The sequence below is a fragment of the Vigna umbellata genome, chromosome 5 (assembly GCF_029865625.1).
Source record: "Vigna umbellata cultivar VRB3 chromosome 5, Vumbellata_1.0, whole genome shotgun sequence".
NCBI lineage: Eukaryota > Viridiplantae > Streptophyta > Magnoliopsida > Fabales > Fabaceae > Vigna > Vigna umbellata.
The window spans coordinates 25,716,259-25,733,826 of NC_142169.1; the positions used below are offsets into that span (position 1 = coordinate 25,716,259).

The following is a 17,568-nucleotide window of genomic DNA, read 5'->3' on the forward strand; positions in this document are numbered from 1 at the left end:
TATTTAAAATAAATTTTTTCTTGACCTAAACTTTTGTCTAATTGAAACAATCGATGTTTCGAGATATTATTATTATTTCTCGCTTTGTCTTGTTCTATATTAGCTATACGAAGAATTAAGGATGAGAAAATTATTTATAGGATTAAATTTTTTTCTTACCCTCATATTTAGCATTCATGTTATCCACATTTGAATAGTAATTGAAAAAAACAGGTATCCGGGTACATGGGCAAAATATGTAAAGGAATAGTTAGTACCTGAAAGAAACGACAACACTGAATCTACCCCAAAAAACGACAACAAAAATAAATGCTATTTTTAAAAGTATGATTAAAATATTATTATTTTCAGTGTATAAGTACAAGACATTATCAACAATTTTATTAAAAAAACAAGGAACGAGACTCTCCAGTGCACTTGGAATACTTAGAGGGAGCGAAGAATTAGTTATTTGCATATTCGTATATGTAACTAGAAATTAATTTACAATTTATTCGTTAACATTTTTTTATTTTTTATTTTCTTTATCTATGTAAAAGTACAGAAAATTATTATTTTTTGTAACTTTTTTATCTTTATGATATATCATTCTATTAGTATTTTAAAAATAATTCTATTCAAGGCGGAGAAACGAATGAAATGTTGGGTGTTGTATGCGACCATGTGGACACGGTCACTGATGCTGACGCAATTCCTTTGCTAAAACTGTCGTGCGTGTGCGTATGGGGTTGCGTTTGGTATGTATACAATAATTAATTAACCACAATACTTTTAAAATTTTAAGAAAATAAATTATATTTGAACAAATTATTACTTTAGTATCTTATATGTTTTTGGAAAAATATTTACAAAATTAGCCGCTAAAAGGAAATATACTTAATTTGATAAATTGATGTAGTGTAGCATAAAAGATGATACAAGAGAAATATTAAAATAATGTATCCATATGATTTCGCTCCAAATTCTGAAGACAGCTCAGTGGTACCTGATTTTCCATTGGAGGAGTTGGCCACGTGGCTTGATTATAAGTTTGACTCACGTGCCAAAAATAGTTAATATACTTATCCTTTTTCATGGAGGCAAAGTGATTTAGTACAAAATTAGGCACTATAGGTTTTATTTTAATAGAAGCAAATGGTGATAAATTCATCCTCCTTGTCCAACAATATAAACTTCCCTATTCATTATAACTAACTTATTAATTTTTAATTCCAATGATTTTCCATCAACGATTTTCTAGTCCTTTTCCTTCCTCCTTCTTTTCTAAGGATATAAAAGGGAGCCCAATGCAACCCCTTAGATACGTTCACTCACACTCCAATCCAACCACAATTTTAGTCACACTTAACTAGCTTATCATTTCAAAAAAAAAATTCCAACTTCTAAATTCTCTCTCTGCACCTTCATTTTATCACATGGATTTGCCTTTGGATTTAGATTTTGATTATCATCTTTTTCCAAACCAAAACCTTAACTTCTTCGAAAACGCTGGCGACCCCTTTTCCTGGGACTACAATTTTGACGACATCTTCAACTTCAGCTACGACCAAACCAAGGAATCATCTTCGGCGTCCAACGTTTCCGGCTCTGTGGGAAGCGTTGAGTTACACGAAGTATCGTCCGACAACACAACCTACGAAGACGTATCCAAAGAAACAGAGCCGGTGGCGGCGCCGGTGCCGGTGAAGGAGGGTAGGATGTACAGAGGAGTGAGAAAGAGGCCGTGGGGGAAGTTCGCGGCCGAGATAAGGGATTCGACTCGAAACGGCGTTCGGGTGTGGATTGGAACGTTCGACACGGCGGAAGCGGCGGCTCTGGCTTACGACCAGGCGGCGTTCTCGACGAGGGGGTCTTTAGCGGTGCTGAATTTCCCGGTGGAAGTGGTGAGAGAGTCCCTGAAAGACATGCCGAGTAAGCCTTGGGAGGAAGGTTCTTCCCCTGTTTTGGCTCTCAAGAGAAAACACACTATGAGGAAAAAGTCGAGTTCGAAGAAGAAGAAAAGCAAAAGCGATGGCAGGGAGCAGTTGGAATTCTGCACCACTTCGCAGAATGTGCTGGTGTTCGAGGATTTGGGTGCCGAATATCTAGAACAGCTTTTGAGTTTGACTTATTAGTCTCTGTTTCTTGTTCCTCTGTTTCTGCAATTGTTCATAAATGAACTCCAATCTTGTAATTCTTTTCATAACTGGAATAGTTCTCTGTTTTTTTGTTGATAGTAATAATAAATATTATTATCATCCTTTGTTAGCTAATGTGAGACTGATAAATACGTAGATATTGTTCTCGTTTTCGTACATGTCACATTCTACTATAGTTGTTATTTGATAATTCATTTTAATATTTATATGATTATAACTTAGTATTGAATAAAAAGAATATACCATTTATATATTTTTTATAGTCAAACATAAAGTTGTCCTGTTTAAGTGTTACCAATTGTTTTTCTATTTCTGAAATATTTGAGATTTTATTGTCTTCATATAAAGGTTTTTGCATGATGACTTTTAAACATCGGTTTCTCTTCTCCGAAACTTGCAAAATATTCTCTTCTCTCGTCTTTTCTAGATTTACTTTCGTATTTTGTTAGTTTTGTAGACTCGATATATTATCATAGAGGTTTTCGTTGGAAGACTTTTGCGATAAACTTTGGATAAGTTATCTATGAAAAAATTATGATGTTCGTGTACTTGGTCCTTTAATGCTATAATTTGGTTTGTTGATTCGTGATTTATGAATTAAATCTTCTAAGTGTTTTTTTTTTTATTTTAAGATTTTTCAACATGTTTATAATATTATTTTACACTATTTTATCATCTCACTGGCTTTTACAGAAATGACGTGAGATGGTGCAAGACATATTTTATTTGGCCAATGAAATTTGATAGCATTCTTGTATGAGTTGATAATGGCTTTATTGATTACGAAAGTAGGAATTAGTTAGGGAGATCTCTACCATGGGTTTATTAATAGTATATTCTCTGTCACTAAATAAATTTATATTCCTTGACAGTGGATAAATTAAACACAACTAAGCGGTAAAAATAACATAAAATTTTTAATGTACATCAGTTGCTTTCCCCATGGGATTCTTGAAACAAGAAGATATAATATTTCATTTTAATGATGACAAATTAACAACGCTCAGATACTAATCTGCTTCTTCCACTTTACCTTGTCTCACCCTTTTAAATGAAACGGTTGGCACAGTTCATTTTTTTATGTTATCTTAAAAATATTAGTACAACTATTATCATGGATCAAACCATTCAGTTTACTTAAATTTTAAAATACTTCTTTTAAAAATATATTTTTATTCTTTTATATATTAATCGTAAAATAATATGTACAGTCCCTCCTTTATTGGTAGACCTGTCATTTTATTTTTGAACTCAAAGTCTTAATAGAAAAAGTAATCACAGAAGTGTGAGCAATACCAGCATGAGGGAGCCTACAACTTGCCTAGCTATCTCACTCAAATATATATAATGATGTCTCTTAAATAAGTGGAAGAAGAAAAAAATAAACGTGAGTATAATGTAAGAAAAATAAAATTATATATATTATCGATCTGGTCTATGATCTCAAATGAATTTTTTTATATCCAGGTTCTAAACAAACTACCTTATGTTAACAGGATAGTTTTCCTTTGAGACAGTCCTAGAAATGTACAGAGCTACTACTTGATTTGATTTGAAAGTAATCTCCATATTTAGTAGTCCTAATAAAGTCTGTGTTGGGACAATCTCGGTAATCTTCATGCCAAATTCCTATTTTCACTTTTGGTACTTTTAGTTTCTTCATGCCAAATTCCTATTTTCTAGTTTAATCTATTAATTGCAAGTACTTGCATTTACTTCTACACCGACTTTGGTTTTATGAACTAGGGAGTTTGGGTTTGTTTTCTCTATTTATTATCCCTATATTGTTTTACTTGATAATTATGCTAAAAATTGTGTATGATAATGTTTTTCACTTCATATTTTAACACAAAAGTGAATACAAGCAATATTTATTTAATTTTTATTTAATAACAGGATTTGGATGTATTATTGGATATCTTTTGTTGTTTTTTTTCTTTGGTGTTAAATTTGTCAAACAACATGCAATAATTTTTAAATATGGACTACTTTAAAAGTAATCCTTTGATTTTAGTTGATGATATTGTATATTAAACTCCTGGTCCATCTGAAAGTGTTATTCCAAACAAAAAAAAAGTCTCAAATGTTTGAAATTTTAAAAAAAAAATAGAAAAAAAGGATATCATGAAAATGTTGCATATACTTATTGTAACAAAACTACAAAATTGAAAAACACCTATTACTAAAAATAATTATGAAACTTTACATTTAAGTTGACATGTCAATGCAGATAGAAGTATTACAAATTTAGATGTGTATATGAATCTTTATCAGGAAAGAAAGTTTGAACATGAAAAATTAATCAAAAAAATCATGATAAGTTCCTTACGAGATACCTAATTAGACATAGTCTTTTTTATAATTTTGTTGAATATAAAGGAATTAGAGACAGGATTGAAAAAAAAATAGCTTTCAGATTATAAAATTATTAAAATAATTTTTTACTTCTAGATTATAGAGTATGAAAGTATTTTCTTTTTAATTGCACAGTCTAAAAGTTATTTTTGTTTTCTAAATTGTACAATTTAAAAGTTTTTTCTTACTTCTAAATTGTGCAATCAAAAAGTTTTTGTTAAAAAAATATTTATAAATGGTGTAATTCGTTAGTTATTTTTGGATTCCAGTGTACACAAATTATAAGTTATTTTTTCCTTACAGAATGCAGAATCGAAAAAGGGCAAATGGGATTAATATTAATTTTGGTGCAGAACAAAAAATATGGGGGTGCATAAAGTATTTGTCTGTAGGTTGTGATAATTACAGCCCTGTCTGTAGTTGAAATTTGGGCTAACTTTAGCATCAATAAAAACAGAAAACGAGTACAATTCAATAGGTATGAGACTGCTAACCTTATACTTTCTACCATTGGATAAAATATATTGATAATATATTTACTTTGCATCTTTTATTTGTAATTTAGCAATTCTAATTTACCTTATAATAATAAAGAAGTTGATAGTACAAGTGTTAAAAAAAAGAAGCACAATAAATTAGGAGTTATTTTGTTTTTTTTAACAATTAAAAAATATATGATATTATGTGTATTTCACCTCTTTTTGAAAATATTTATATACAACATGGTGAAAATAATTTGAATCTTTATTTTTAGCAGCACTAATTTCATTTCGTGAATGTATTTATTTTGGGTAATATGATTCATTTCAATGTGTCAATTCAGTCTGATATGAAGCTTATTTGAACAAATTTAAATTAGAAAATAGACTTAGTATTAGTATATATTCATGTTTTGATTCATACCAACCCAAATTTATCTTAATATTTTTTAAATTTTAACTTTTTAACTATAATAAAACTTTTTATTTTATAACAAAACTTATGTACATCATATAATAATCATAATAAATTTATGAACATTAAAATATTTATTTATAAAATCTATTTTAATTTAACACTTGTTTATATATATATATATATATATATATATATATATATATATATATATATATATATATATTATAATTTTCTATTTAACCGGTAAAACTAATATATTACATTATATTATGTTCAACTCAAAGTTGTCAAACTTATTTTATAATTTAATTTAAGAAAAAAGTTCTTATGTTTATGTTATCTTTATTTGCATTTTGATGAATGGTTAATATCTAATGATTCTATTGAAAGAAATTTATGTGCTATAAGGAAACCTAACTAGATTTTAATGTCATTTAAGCATTATTTTATTATAAGTTACCACGCTTACATTAATATGCAAGTTTTAACTTATTCTTTAATTAAGTAAACCTTCATACACATGTATAGTTATACTTCAAAATCAAAATTATTGAAGTTGCTCACCTTTTTATTATCTTCTCACCTTATAAAAAACTTTGTATAAATTCTACATATTATTAATACAAGAAAATATGTATAGTGACTATCAAAATTTATTAGTAATTACAAAAATTTGTTGGTAAAACAAAATTATTTACAAAACTTATCAATAAATTTTATCGTAACATCTGATTCTAATAATATACAACTACTAAAAGAGACTTCACACATAAAAGAATGAAAGAACAAAAAAAAATCAAATAAAATATGTATATAATACTATTATAGTTATCTCAAACATAATTATATTATCAATACGCATGTCTGTACAAAGTCTTATACATTTAAAAATACTATTACACTAAATCAAAACATAATACTTATTTCTAAAACTGATAAAATAGGAAATCAAAATTATTTGCTTCTAAGCTAACACCACTCTCATCCTGCATTAGATCAATTAGAACATCTTAATTTGCTCACACCATTAAGGTGATCATCACAAACAAAAATAAACACAAAGACAAACAAATAGAAAAGAAAGGATAAGCTAATGTAGCAAAATAATTATCATATAATAGAAACATAGATGTTAATATATATATATACATATATATATATATATACATATATATATATATATATATACATATATATATATATACATATACATATATATATATATATATATATATATATATATATATATATATATATAAGTTATATTAACCAAATCCTAAAGCATACAATCATTCATTCTAGATCTTACCATCTAGATCCATGTATTGGTGTTAAACTCCGAGAGTTCTACTCTTGTGGTGGTGGAAGAACTTGCCCACCCAAGCTATCATTCACAAGGTTAGTCCGTCAACCATCTATGGTCAAGGTAAAACTCCTAGACTAGGACTTTCTGTTCCTTTCACCACATACACCACAATTATCTACTTGAGATTGAATGATTATTAAAGCGTCATGATAACTCTCAATGTGGAATCCCTACATACATACTTACACTACTTGAACCAATTAGAAGAACTTCTCTTGAAATTTTCTTCAACACATACATCATTCATACTCAACCATATAACAGATCCATAAGCATCACAGTTTCCACCATAAACCTGCATAAGATTAAGAGCAACCCATTCAAACTAATAAGAACCAGAAAACCAAAAAAAATTGCACTAGCGTTTAGAGCAACACTCAACGCAGAAGCTCTAGCAAAAGAGAGTGTTCAACGCCAGGTCTGGTCGCTAACCGCTAGAGTTCTCTCACTTTTGCTCGCTCAGCGAGACACTCTTGTCACTCAGCAAAAAAGTGAGAAAATAGCTTTGCACCTACAATGTAACTAGCGCTCAATTGTACAAAGCCACCACTCAGTGCTAGACCATTCGCAAAAATGGTTGCTCAATAGTAAATGTGAGAAAATTTTTATTTTATTTTTTGGCAAAAGCTTTTTATTTAGTTTATTTTAGAAGTCTTTATTGTGAAATTTGTCTAAATAAAACTCTAAATGAGCACTAATTTGTGTCACTAAATACTTCCTTAACAATGAGTTCTTGTGAGCTTTATCTCTGATTGATTGTTACTGTTGAGTACCAATATGTTATGTGTTTTATTTTGTTGTTTTTCACATTCTATAGTTCTATGATCCTGTAATTATGTTGTTCAAGGGAGTTTTTATATAATTATATGTGAAGTGGATTAGCGTTGTAAGTACTCGGGTGAAACTCGTTGATAATAGCTTTGTAAAGCAATAGAAATACAACAAGTGCATGTCTTAAGTGATTTCCAACATTAAATGTATGTATCCGGACATATAATTGAGCTTAGAAGAGTCTTTTTGATTATATGGTTTATATATTTATGATTTTTTAGAGTGCATTGCATTGTGATGCAATATGTTTTATTAATACATGATGTTCCTTTTATAAATTAGTTTATCTTCTTGTATTTGTTTATCTTGTCTATAGTTGTCTCTTTCTTTTACAATAATCACCTTATCGATGTATGAAGAATGAGAGCTAGCAATTAGAGTTACATAAGGAGAGCATAAGTTTTTATTTTTAGTATAATTGATTTAGTGTGGTTGTATAAACTTAATAGTTTTAGAGTCCTATCTTTTACAAAATTGTATTATAATTAATATACTTAATACTATACTATGAATTATTTGTTTTTAAGATTTATAAAAATATTTTATTTTATTAGTTTTATGTACTAAAATAGGATATTATATAATTTATAAGACTTATTATTTAACATTTTTTAAAAGCTTTTATACTATATTTTTTTCACCCTTTTTATGTTATTTTATAATCCGTTTTAAAATTATTATAGTATTTTATTTAGTACTTCACGTTAAATATGAATATGATTAAAAAGTATTGTTATGTGTGTTGATAGTTTCTATTAATGTATTTATAAAACTTTATTGAATGAATTTTCACCTTATTTTATAATATAAATGTGTAATTTAAATAAAAATTTGGTATATACTAATAAAGAGAAAAATATAGAAATGTTGATATGGAATGGAATTTTGTTAATGATAGGTGATAATGATAAATGTTCATATATTTTAAGAAATTTTAGATTTCGACTTAGATATTTTAGAAAGTTTAAGATATTATTTCTATTGGTGTTAATTCTATATATTAATTGATTTTAGTTTTAATCCTAATAAATCGATCCTTAATATGAATAATTTGTTTCTTATAACAGATTGTGTTTGTTTTCTAAATTATCGAATCACTATATCTCTATATATATCATAGGTATGTAATAAAGTTCAATAAGAATGAAATTATTTTCTTTTAATTTTGAGAATAAAGTTACAACATTTTCATTCAAATACCAAATGAAATTACTAAAGTATGAGTGAAATGACAATAAAATTAATATTTTAAAACATATAATTAAAATTGAAAGGTTTTTGTTTTATAAGTTTAAAGAAAAAAATTGAAATTAAATAAAAAATAAATATTTTATTATTTCAAAATTATAAAATTTATATATAATATAAAATCAATTCATTCTCAATCTATTCAAAATATTTTATTTTTCTATATTATAATGAAATTGTATGGTGTAAATATATAGTGTTAATATATGATAGATGAAGTGAAACGAATATTGTTGATGAAATATTTATTGTTATATATTTTTTAGTTTGACTAGCTTATTTCAGGCACGTGGTTGTGTGATTAGTTATATTTTTATTTTCTTTTGACGTATGAGGATCCAAGCTAACAAAAATTACAGACCATGTAGAAGAGTTTTCTATGTTTACACATTTTTTTTTAAATGTCTTAAATTTTATTTTTTATTTTTCGTGCAATATAGTCCTAGACAATATAAATCTATATGTTTGTGAATATTTATACTTTATGTTGTGGATGTTATAAAAAAATAAAATTACAAAAACACGATAGATCTACAGTGAATTTACTTGAATATGATAGATTGAAACCAAACGGTTTTAAAATATAAACTTGTTTTATTTTTAAAAAATATTATCAAACTAATTAAAAAAATAATACAATCTTTATAAAATTACATCAAATCATGATAAGCTTGTTCAAAGTATTTTATGACAAAAAAAACATAATTTAGTGTGGATAATATTTGTTTAATATAATAAAATCACGTGTCTATTCCTTTATATAATATGTATTTAATTTTAAATAGTTAAAGATAAAATTGGTTGCTAGTTGTTTCATCCAAGAACATAAATAGTGAAAAGAAAGTCCCCCTTATATATATTAGACAGTGGTTGCAGAAGTTTCGTAGAATCATAGGTTTGTGGTTTGAGAGGAAAATGGCAATTTAGCAAAGCATATGCACCACAACCAACTTTTTTTTTATTGATTAAGCAAAAAGTAGTGTGTAAGAAAAGAGACATATGAACAACCAATTACTTCTTCTTCTTTAATTCCATCATTCTTAGATTTTTCAAATTGGTTTTTTCTTCAGACAAATATTCCACTTTCATTCTGCCTCCAATATGGACCATGCCAACACCAAATTCTCCAACTATGGATTAAAGTCGTACAATATTCAAAATAAATTATTCATGTATTCATAATATGTTAAAATATATTTCAAACTCTGTCGACTATTTTTAATCATATGAAAAGTATTTACAGATCTTATTTATAACTATTCTTTTGCTAACAAACTTACCAGTTATTTGTAGTGAAATTTTTCCTAAAAAAAAAATTATTCACAAGACTTAAATATAACATTTTATTTTGTTTACTGTAGTATCACTCGGACTAATTATCTATTGATAAATATTTTGGTTCTTTAAGTGTTTTAAAATGTTTCTTTCATTAATTTTTGAGTTTCACATTGAAAATAGTTTTTTTTTTAATTCTTTAAATAGAATGCATTTGACTTATTTAATAAAATATTGTTTAACTTTTTCATTAGCATTTTTTCAAAAAGTAAATTTTAGAAACACTTTTATGAAATAACTTTTGTTGATTTCGAAGATTGAATCACTTAATCCAATTGATTGAAAAAGTATACATTGTATTATTTATTCTATATCCAATAACAAATTTAAATGTTAATATAGTATAACTAAAGCACTAATTTTAACTTGTATAATTAAATAAATTAATCACAATTACACAAATAATTTAATAGCCAGTGAATAAATTATCACCCCATATTTCTTAAGGAACCAAATTTTAATTCCAGTTGGCAAGTAAATGGAGAAAAATAGAATGGCAGAATATATGTACTATATGGGTAGGTGTATGTTTTTCCTCTAAACCTTGGATGTTTTCTATTCTTAATTATGTTTTCCACTAAGCCATGGCGGGCTATGATGACCCACTTATGCAAAATATAAGGTAACTTTACTTATCACAGTTTGTATATAGCACTTTTCTTTAATCATGTTGTAAAAGGAATAAGTAGAGAATTTTATGCCCTACCCTTCTAGAAATATTCACTTTTATTTTTATTTTTTTGGACATCCAAGTCACATATCCTATGTATATTCTTATGCTTTTTGAAAGATTAATATTGAATATATACAAACGTGAAAGATTAATATTGAATATATAATAACGTGAAACTAATACCTAACCAATTTCAAGTCATTTTGATTTACAAATCTCAAGGTATTGCATAAAATACATACACAATAATATAGATTATTAATATATTTTTAATAATTTGTATAATTATATATCTACAGTAGATCATGATGTCATCATAAAAGTGTACACACTATATAAAAATAGGTCATAATAGCATTCTAACTTTCTACCATGATTACAAAAAGTCACAATCTCATGTGTAGCACAATAGGTCAAAATGTTGTTTCAGCATCCATACAATATCAGGTATATCAAATAATCTCATTATATCTTTTATCATCACATACATAATTCCTATCACTTCATTATATATCACCACACAACATAAATATATAAATAAATTCTATGCATATATCATAATTTACCCTTTACAACAACACCATTTAATATTTAAACATGTGATATTTATTGGACTGTTTTTGGAGTAATATTATCATCGAGTTTCAACTACCTATCTTTACTAAACAAAAGAAGATCCCTTGTTTGAGCAAACACAATAACTTAAGTGATATCAATTTTAGAGATCAGGGGTATTATGTAGAATAAAATGTACACAAAGATGCTATGGATATGGATTGATTAGGAGTGTGTTTTTACCTTCACTTCATCAAATATTATTTGAAATATTCAATCCAATAAGTTAACATATTTAATTCATGTTCCTAAAATGAAGTTCAAGTTCTTTAAAATCATTTTCTTGAGTTAACAAATTTTGTTGACTAAACCTACATTGAGTTGGCATGAGATTGGTTTAAAATATTCCACCTTTAATTTGGTCCTAAATATTAAAGCTCAAAGTCTTTAGTCTTATAAAAAGAAAGCAGAATTCAAGCCTTTCACATTACCTTTTTTTCTTTTTCCTTTGAATAAATTCTGTAATAATGTGGCCATCCTTCAAGTCCAGTTCCACTTTTTTTTTTTTTGGTCTTTTCTACTTTTCTTATTGTTTTTATTGTGATTTTTCAGTGTTTGGATACAAAAGCAAAGCCTTTACTCGATAATGTAAAAGGGGTCGAATTTCTGCAATGAATATGATGGCTGATTTGATAGCTGCCTTTAAAAAATACAAGCAAAATTTTATTAAGTGGTAAGATGATCTTAAAAATGATTTCATGCAGCATCGATAAAACATTAATAAAAAAAATGAAGTTTATGAGTGGTGGGTTTGGGAAACAGTCAAATGGAACATGTTCGAAAATGATCAGATCAAACATCAATGTTGTGATGATAATTATTTGTTACCACACACAAACGTGACCACAGTTCCACTCCGAAATGCAAACAAAGTTACAAACGTCACCATTGTAATTGCTGTTCTTTTCGGTGACAACATTAGAGAACCAGTGGCATGCTAACACCAAAGTCATATATACACATTTGTCAAGGAATGTTAACGTGAGTTGATGTAGGTAGAATTGGACTATCGGATTCAGCAAAATCAATAAAACCTTATCTCACGAATATTCATCTCCGTTTGAAACAAAAGTTTGATTTGATGCGTAATCTGTCAAAAGAATAGAATATGTTTGAACAAACATGTTTGATCACGTATAATCATTAAGAACAATAAAATTCTCTCTCTAGTTCTCACAAACAACTAGAATAAGACTCCAAATTATAATAAAACAAGAAAAAAAAACGATATAGTTTCACATTCATTAGTGTACAGTATATCTCATAATTGAACCGTCAATCATTTTTAAGTGAAATCAAACTGGACAATGAAAGCACGGTATAGACCGAACAATCAACTGAAGTAGATTAACTTTAAAACTATTTTTCTTGGACTGCATTATTAGTCATGTTTAAATTATAACTAACCTAATAAAAAATTTATCATAAAGTCTATAAATAGAAATTTGAGATAAGAAAATAAATTTCACATTAATTACTTATTTATTGTTATTGCAATATGAACAAAATTGACATTAAGACGAGAATATCTCTTAACTGATATTGGTAAATAAGACTTAAAAGCAATAGTTAAAAACCACCTATATTGAAGAGAAGACTAGACCTATACATTTCAAACACTTAATTTTCATAAACAACTTAACTCCTTCTCATTAGAATAAGTTTGATTGAATAAATAATTGATTTATTGATAAAGTTGAAAAGAAGAATGAGAAAAATTGTGTGTTTAACTCTTCTACTAACTAAACAAATTTTAAATTTATAAACAAAAAGTAAAATTTTCAAAACACAAGTAACAATTATAAAATGCAAACATACTTTTAATTATCTTAACCATTAATGGTTAACTAACATTAATGAAATTAAAACTCGTGTAGTAAAATCATATTCACCTTCTTTTATATTATAAATCCCACAAAACTAGCGTGTAAGATGAAGTTTGCATCTCACTTATATATTATAAATTGGTTTTATTTTTAGTCGATGCGGAACTTCGAACAACTTCTAAATTTATTTTCACTTACTTCCAAATCCACTCTAATAAACAATCAAAAGATTTATCTTCAAATCCTCTCAATTCTCCTCAATTACTCTCTTCCAAATCCATTCAAGTGAACAAAGGATGCTTGATATTAGGATCGTTGACTCACAAGGCTTTAGTTGTGTAATATTTAATTTGCTAATAATGACATTTGTTTTAGGTTTAATTGCTTCCTTTGTCCCCAGTTTGGTTGAATTGTGTCAAATTCATCCTCATTTTTAAAAAAGTTTCATTGTCGTCCTCACGTGGTATAAAAGTGTCAATTGAATCCAAACATAGAAAAAATTTGTGTCAAAGTAGTCATTTTTCCTATATCTCTGTGTCTTCCTTTCATATGTCACTTCTCTGGAGCTATGAAAAGCCTTAAATTGGATAAGGTAAAATGAATATCTGTACTTGATTGTATGAAAGGAAGACACAGATATATAGGAAAAATGACTACTTTGACACAAATTTTTTCTATGTTTGGATTCAATTGACACTTTTACACCACGTGAGGATGACAATGAAACTTTTACACCACGTGAGGATGACAATGAAACTTTTTTAAAAATGAGGATGAATTTGACACAATTCAACCAAACTGGGGACAAAGGAAGCAATTAAACCTTTGTTTTATCATCCGCAAGTGTGTTACACACTCACCATGTTTGCCGAACGGAGGGAATTACAAATGAAGCATTCTCACTTCTTCGTGACCACTACTCTGAATGGTGGGGAAAAAACAACATAACAATAGCAAATATCAATAATTCAAATAATTTTCTAAAATATATGGGGAACAACAACAACAATAAAAATTATATTAATAATTACAAAAGTCAGTTGTCTTTATAACTAGTCAGTACATCAAAACAATAACTTTCTCAAAAAAACAAATAACGAAAATCTAAACTGAAGTAATAATGCAAGACTAATTTATCTAATAAAAAACGTCTAGTTTATAATCTCAATCATCAAAATGAAAAATTATATGTTACAAATTTACTATCAAAATTTAAACTCGATTCAAACAAAGTGAGAGTCACAATTTTATTAAAGTCGTCCGGTGAATATATCAACAAAATTTTCAAAGGCTTTAACTTTTACAATCTTTTTTCACTTAAAAAATCTTCTTCACTTAAATTAAGTGAGACAAAATAAATTTAACTTAGATAGACTTTTTAAACACATAGTTGGAAGTCTAACTCAACACTAAATTATATTCAAGCTTATAGTCCATTATTTTTCATTTATTTTTGTTACAACTTTTTTTTTTTGTTTCATCTTAGGGGAACAATTTGGTGAACAGTGAACAGTGAACTTGGGTTCCATTTGAAACTTATTTTGAAGCTTCTACCACAAGCAGTTGAGGTGTTTCTCCAAATGGACAAAAAAAGTGCACCTTATTAGATTCCTAAATTTTCTGGTTTTTAGTCTACCATGGTTAATCTCTTTAGTTATTTTAGTTATACTATTGAATTTGTATTATTTCATTCCCACCATGATGATATGGACATTCAGAGGATGATACTTTTTTTTAAAGTTTAGTTGAATACTTCCTAAAATTTCAATTTACATTGCAATTTTTCTAAACAAGTGCCCACCTCTTTAAAATCCTCATTTCCAAGCAATCACTATTTATTGTGTTGCTATTGTCGTTTTGTTTGGTGAGAATACATTGCTCGGTGTTATTTTAGGGACCGCGCATGCATTACAACCAGTTTTTCTTATGATGAGATCCAATTTGTATGTAATAGTTGACTTATTAATATTTGCTCCATACACTTTTTGGATATGGTTGGAAAATAATAGTTTTCCCCCTTTTTAAAAGAAAATAAATACAATTAATAACTCATTCTAATTAACAATATAATAATATATAGTAGTCTTTTAAGTTAAAAAAATAAAAAATAATAATTAAAACATGAATATTTTATGTTTTCAAAGGGATGCTTTTTTTTCTTATGGTATCAAAATATGAACGCTTTTATAGTTATGGTAACCACACGTTACTTAATGGATTGTGGCAATATTACTAGTTTTAGCCAATAGTGAGTGTGAATATATTAACAACTAATTTCAAAGAAAAAAAATACGTTAACAGATTGATTTCTATTTATTTTCTAAAATTATTTCACATATTTTAGTCTTATAAAACAAAAATTATAATTAAAACAATTTTTTTTATTAAAATAGATTGTTAAAAAAATTATTAAAAAAATCTAGACTGCGTTCTTTTAATTTCATTAAGCCAACTAAGTAAATGAGATTTCCTTTACCTAATAATGAAAAAACGAGTTTATTTTTATGATTTTTTTTTTATTTTCTTAATATATATTTTTCAACATAATCTACTTTATTAGAATAAGATATAATTAGATATTATAAATATTATGCATACAATATTAATATATTCACAAAGTTCCTTCATTTTATTATACTTATTTTTCAACTTGAAAAATACTCTAATTAAATGTTATATATGTTATTAATATTATATATAACAAATTATTTAGTTTTCAGATGTTATCAATATTATATATAATTATTTTTTCTTCTTAGTCTGTTAATATAATATGTTTGCTATTATATATATATATATATATATATATATATATATATATATAAATGACACTTTTGATTTAATGAATTATTTTATATATATATATATTATTTTTTTGTTATATTTTGACTAGAATTAGCCATTTTGAGAGCACATAGGATGTGAAATGGTTGTGTTGTGCATTTTTTTTATTTGGAAAGCATGAATTAAGTCAGAGAGACTCCTTTTACTATTGAAACAAGATATTGATTTTTGTTAAACAAGTTATATAAAAAGTACAACACGTAGCTGTTTTTCTTGTATCATATACATTAATTATTTTTCTTTTGAATCATGTATATTTTTTATTGTGAGAGTCAACTTTATTTTTCTATGAGAGACAACTTTATGCCAATTAAAAATATTTATGAGATGGTTAGACAATGGAGTTTTGTTTACACACGCAAGATTCCAAGTCAAAACCTTATATAAAAAAAAACATACTCTTCCACATAGGTAGGTATAGAGTTTCTGTGTGTTGTGGTTTTCATTATATTTTTACAGTAAATTAAGAGAACCCCATAATTTTAGCCGTTAAACGCTTAGTGGCTTCACATGTTTCAGTTTGAATCGCCGAAAGAAATACACAAGAAAGTGCGTGGATCACAGAATGTGGCTAATTCATTTTCAATTTTGTAATCATTTGCTACAACTCCAAGGGTTCATTTTCAATCTCTCCAATTTTCGGTTAAGTTTGTATACTGTCGTCATTGATTCACCAGATTTGTTCTGATAAAATATAAGCCTTGAGTGGAGGCCCAACAGAGAGTGGGGGGCAAAATGAAACATGTATTGCTTAAAATAATTAAGTTGATGGAACACTAATTTATTCATAATTTGGTTCAGAATCTTATAACCACTCTTTAATTTATAACTTCAAACTTGTTTTAGGACGTAGGTTCGTATTCACAAGAGCAAGAAACTAAGACATAAGGTGTTCGAGTTAGGACCTTGCACACAAGTTACAACCACTTGTTTATAAAGATAAACGATATTAACAAACTAATCTCCTAACTAACATAATTGAAATTAGTAGCAATTTCATGCGGTTTTTGATACTTAACATATATTTGACTTAAAGATGGCATTGATACCAAGGAATATATTTTATTTCCTAAAATCTAATAGATGTAATTCATTTGGATTAGAAGATGAAATGTGTATGATATATATATAATTGAGTTCTCATAGGTCATATCAGTATATAAGTCTTGTTTCTAGATAATTCAACAAATATTATATGATTAAATACGTCTTAAGTACATGCACCTAAATATGTTCGGTCTACATGGTACATGACTACTACTAGACACTATAATTGATTACATGTCGGTCTATTAAAATCAATACGGACTATCCTACCACTGTTATTATATTATAATCAAACACTCACGTTCTATTAAGGTAAATGAGTCATTGGCCTAAGTTCGCTCTATTAAGGTAAATAAGTCATTGGCCCAAGTTCAAGATCATCTAGGTAATGGT

At 27.0% G+C, this 17,568-nt stretch overlaps 1 pseudogene; it reads left to right on the forward strand.

Annotated features, from left to right (window-relative positions):
• The first annotated feature begins 1,226 nt into the window (after window positions 1-1,226).
• LOC124829875 (ethylene-response factor C3 pseudogene) lies at window positions 1,227-2,296 on the forward strand (annotated as a pseudogene).
• Window positions 2,297-17,568: the final 15,272 nt, after the last annotated feature.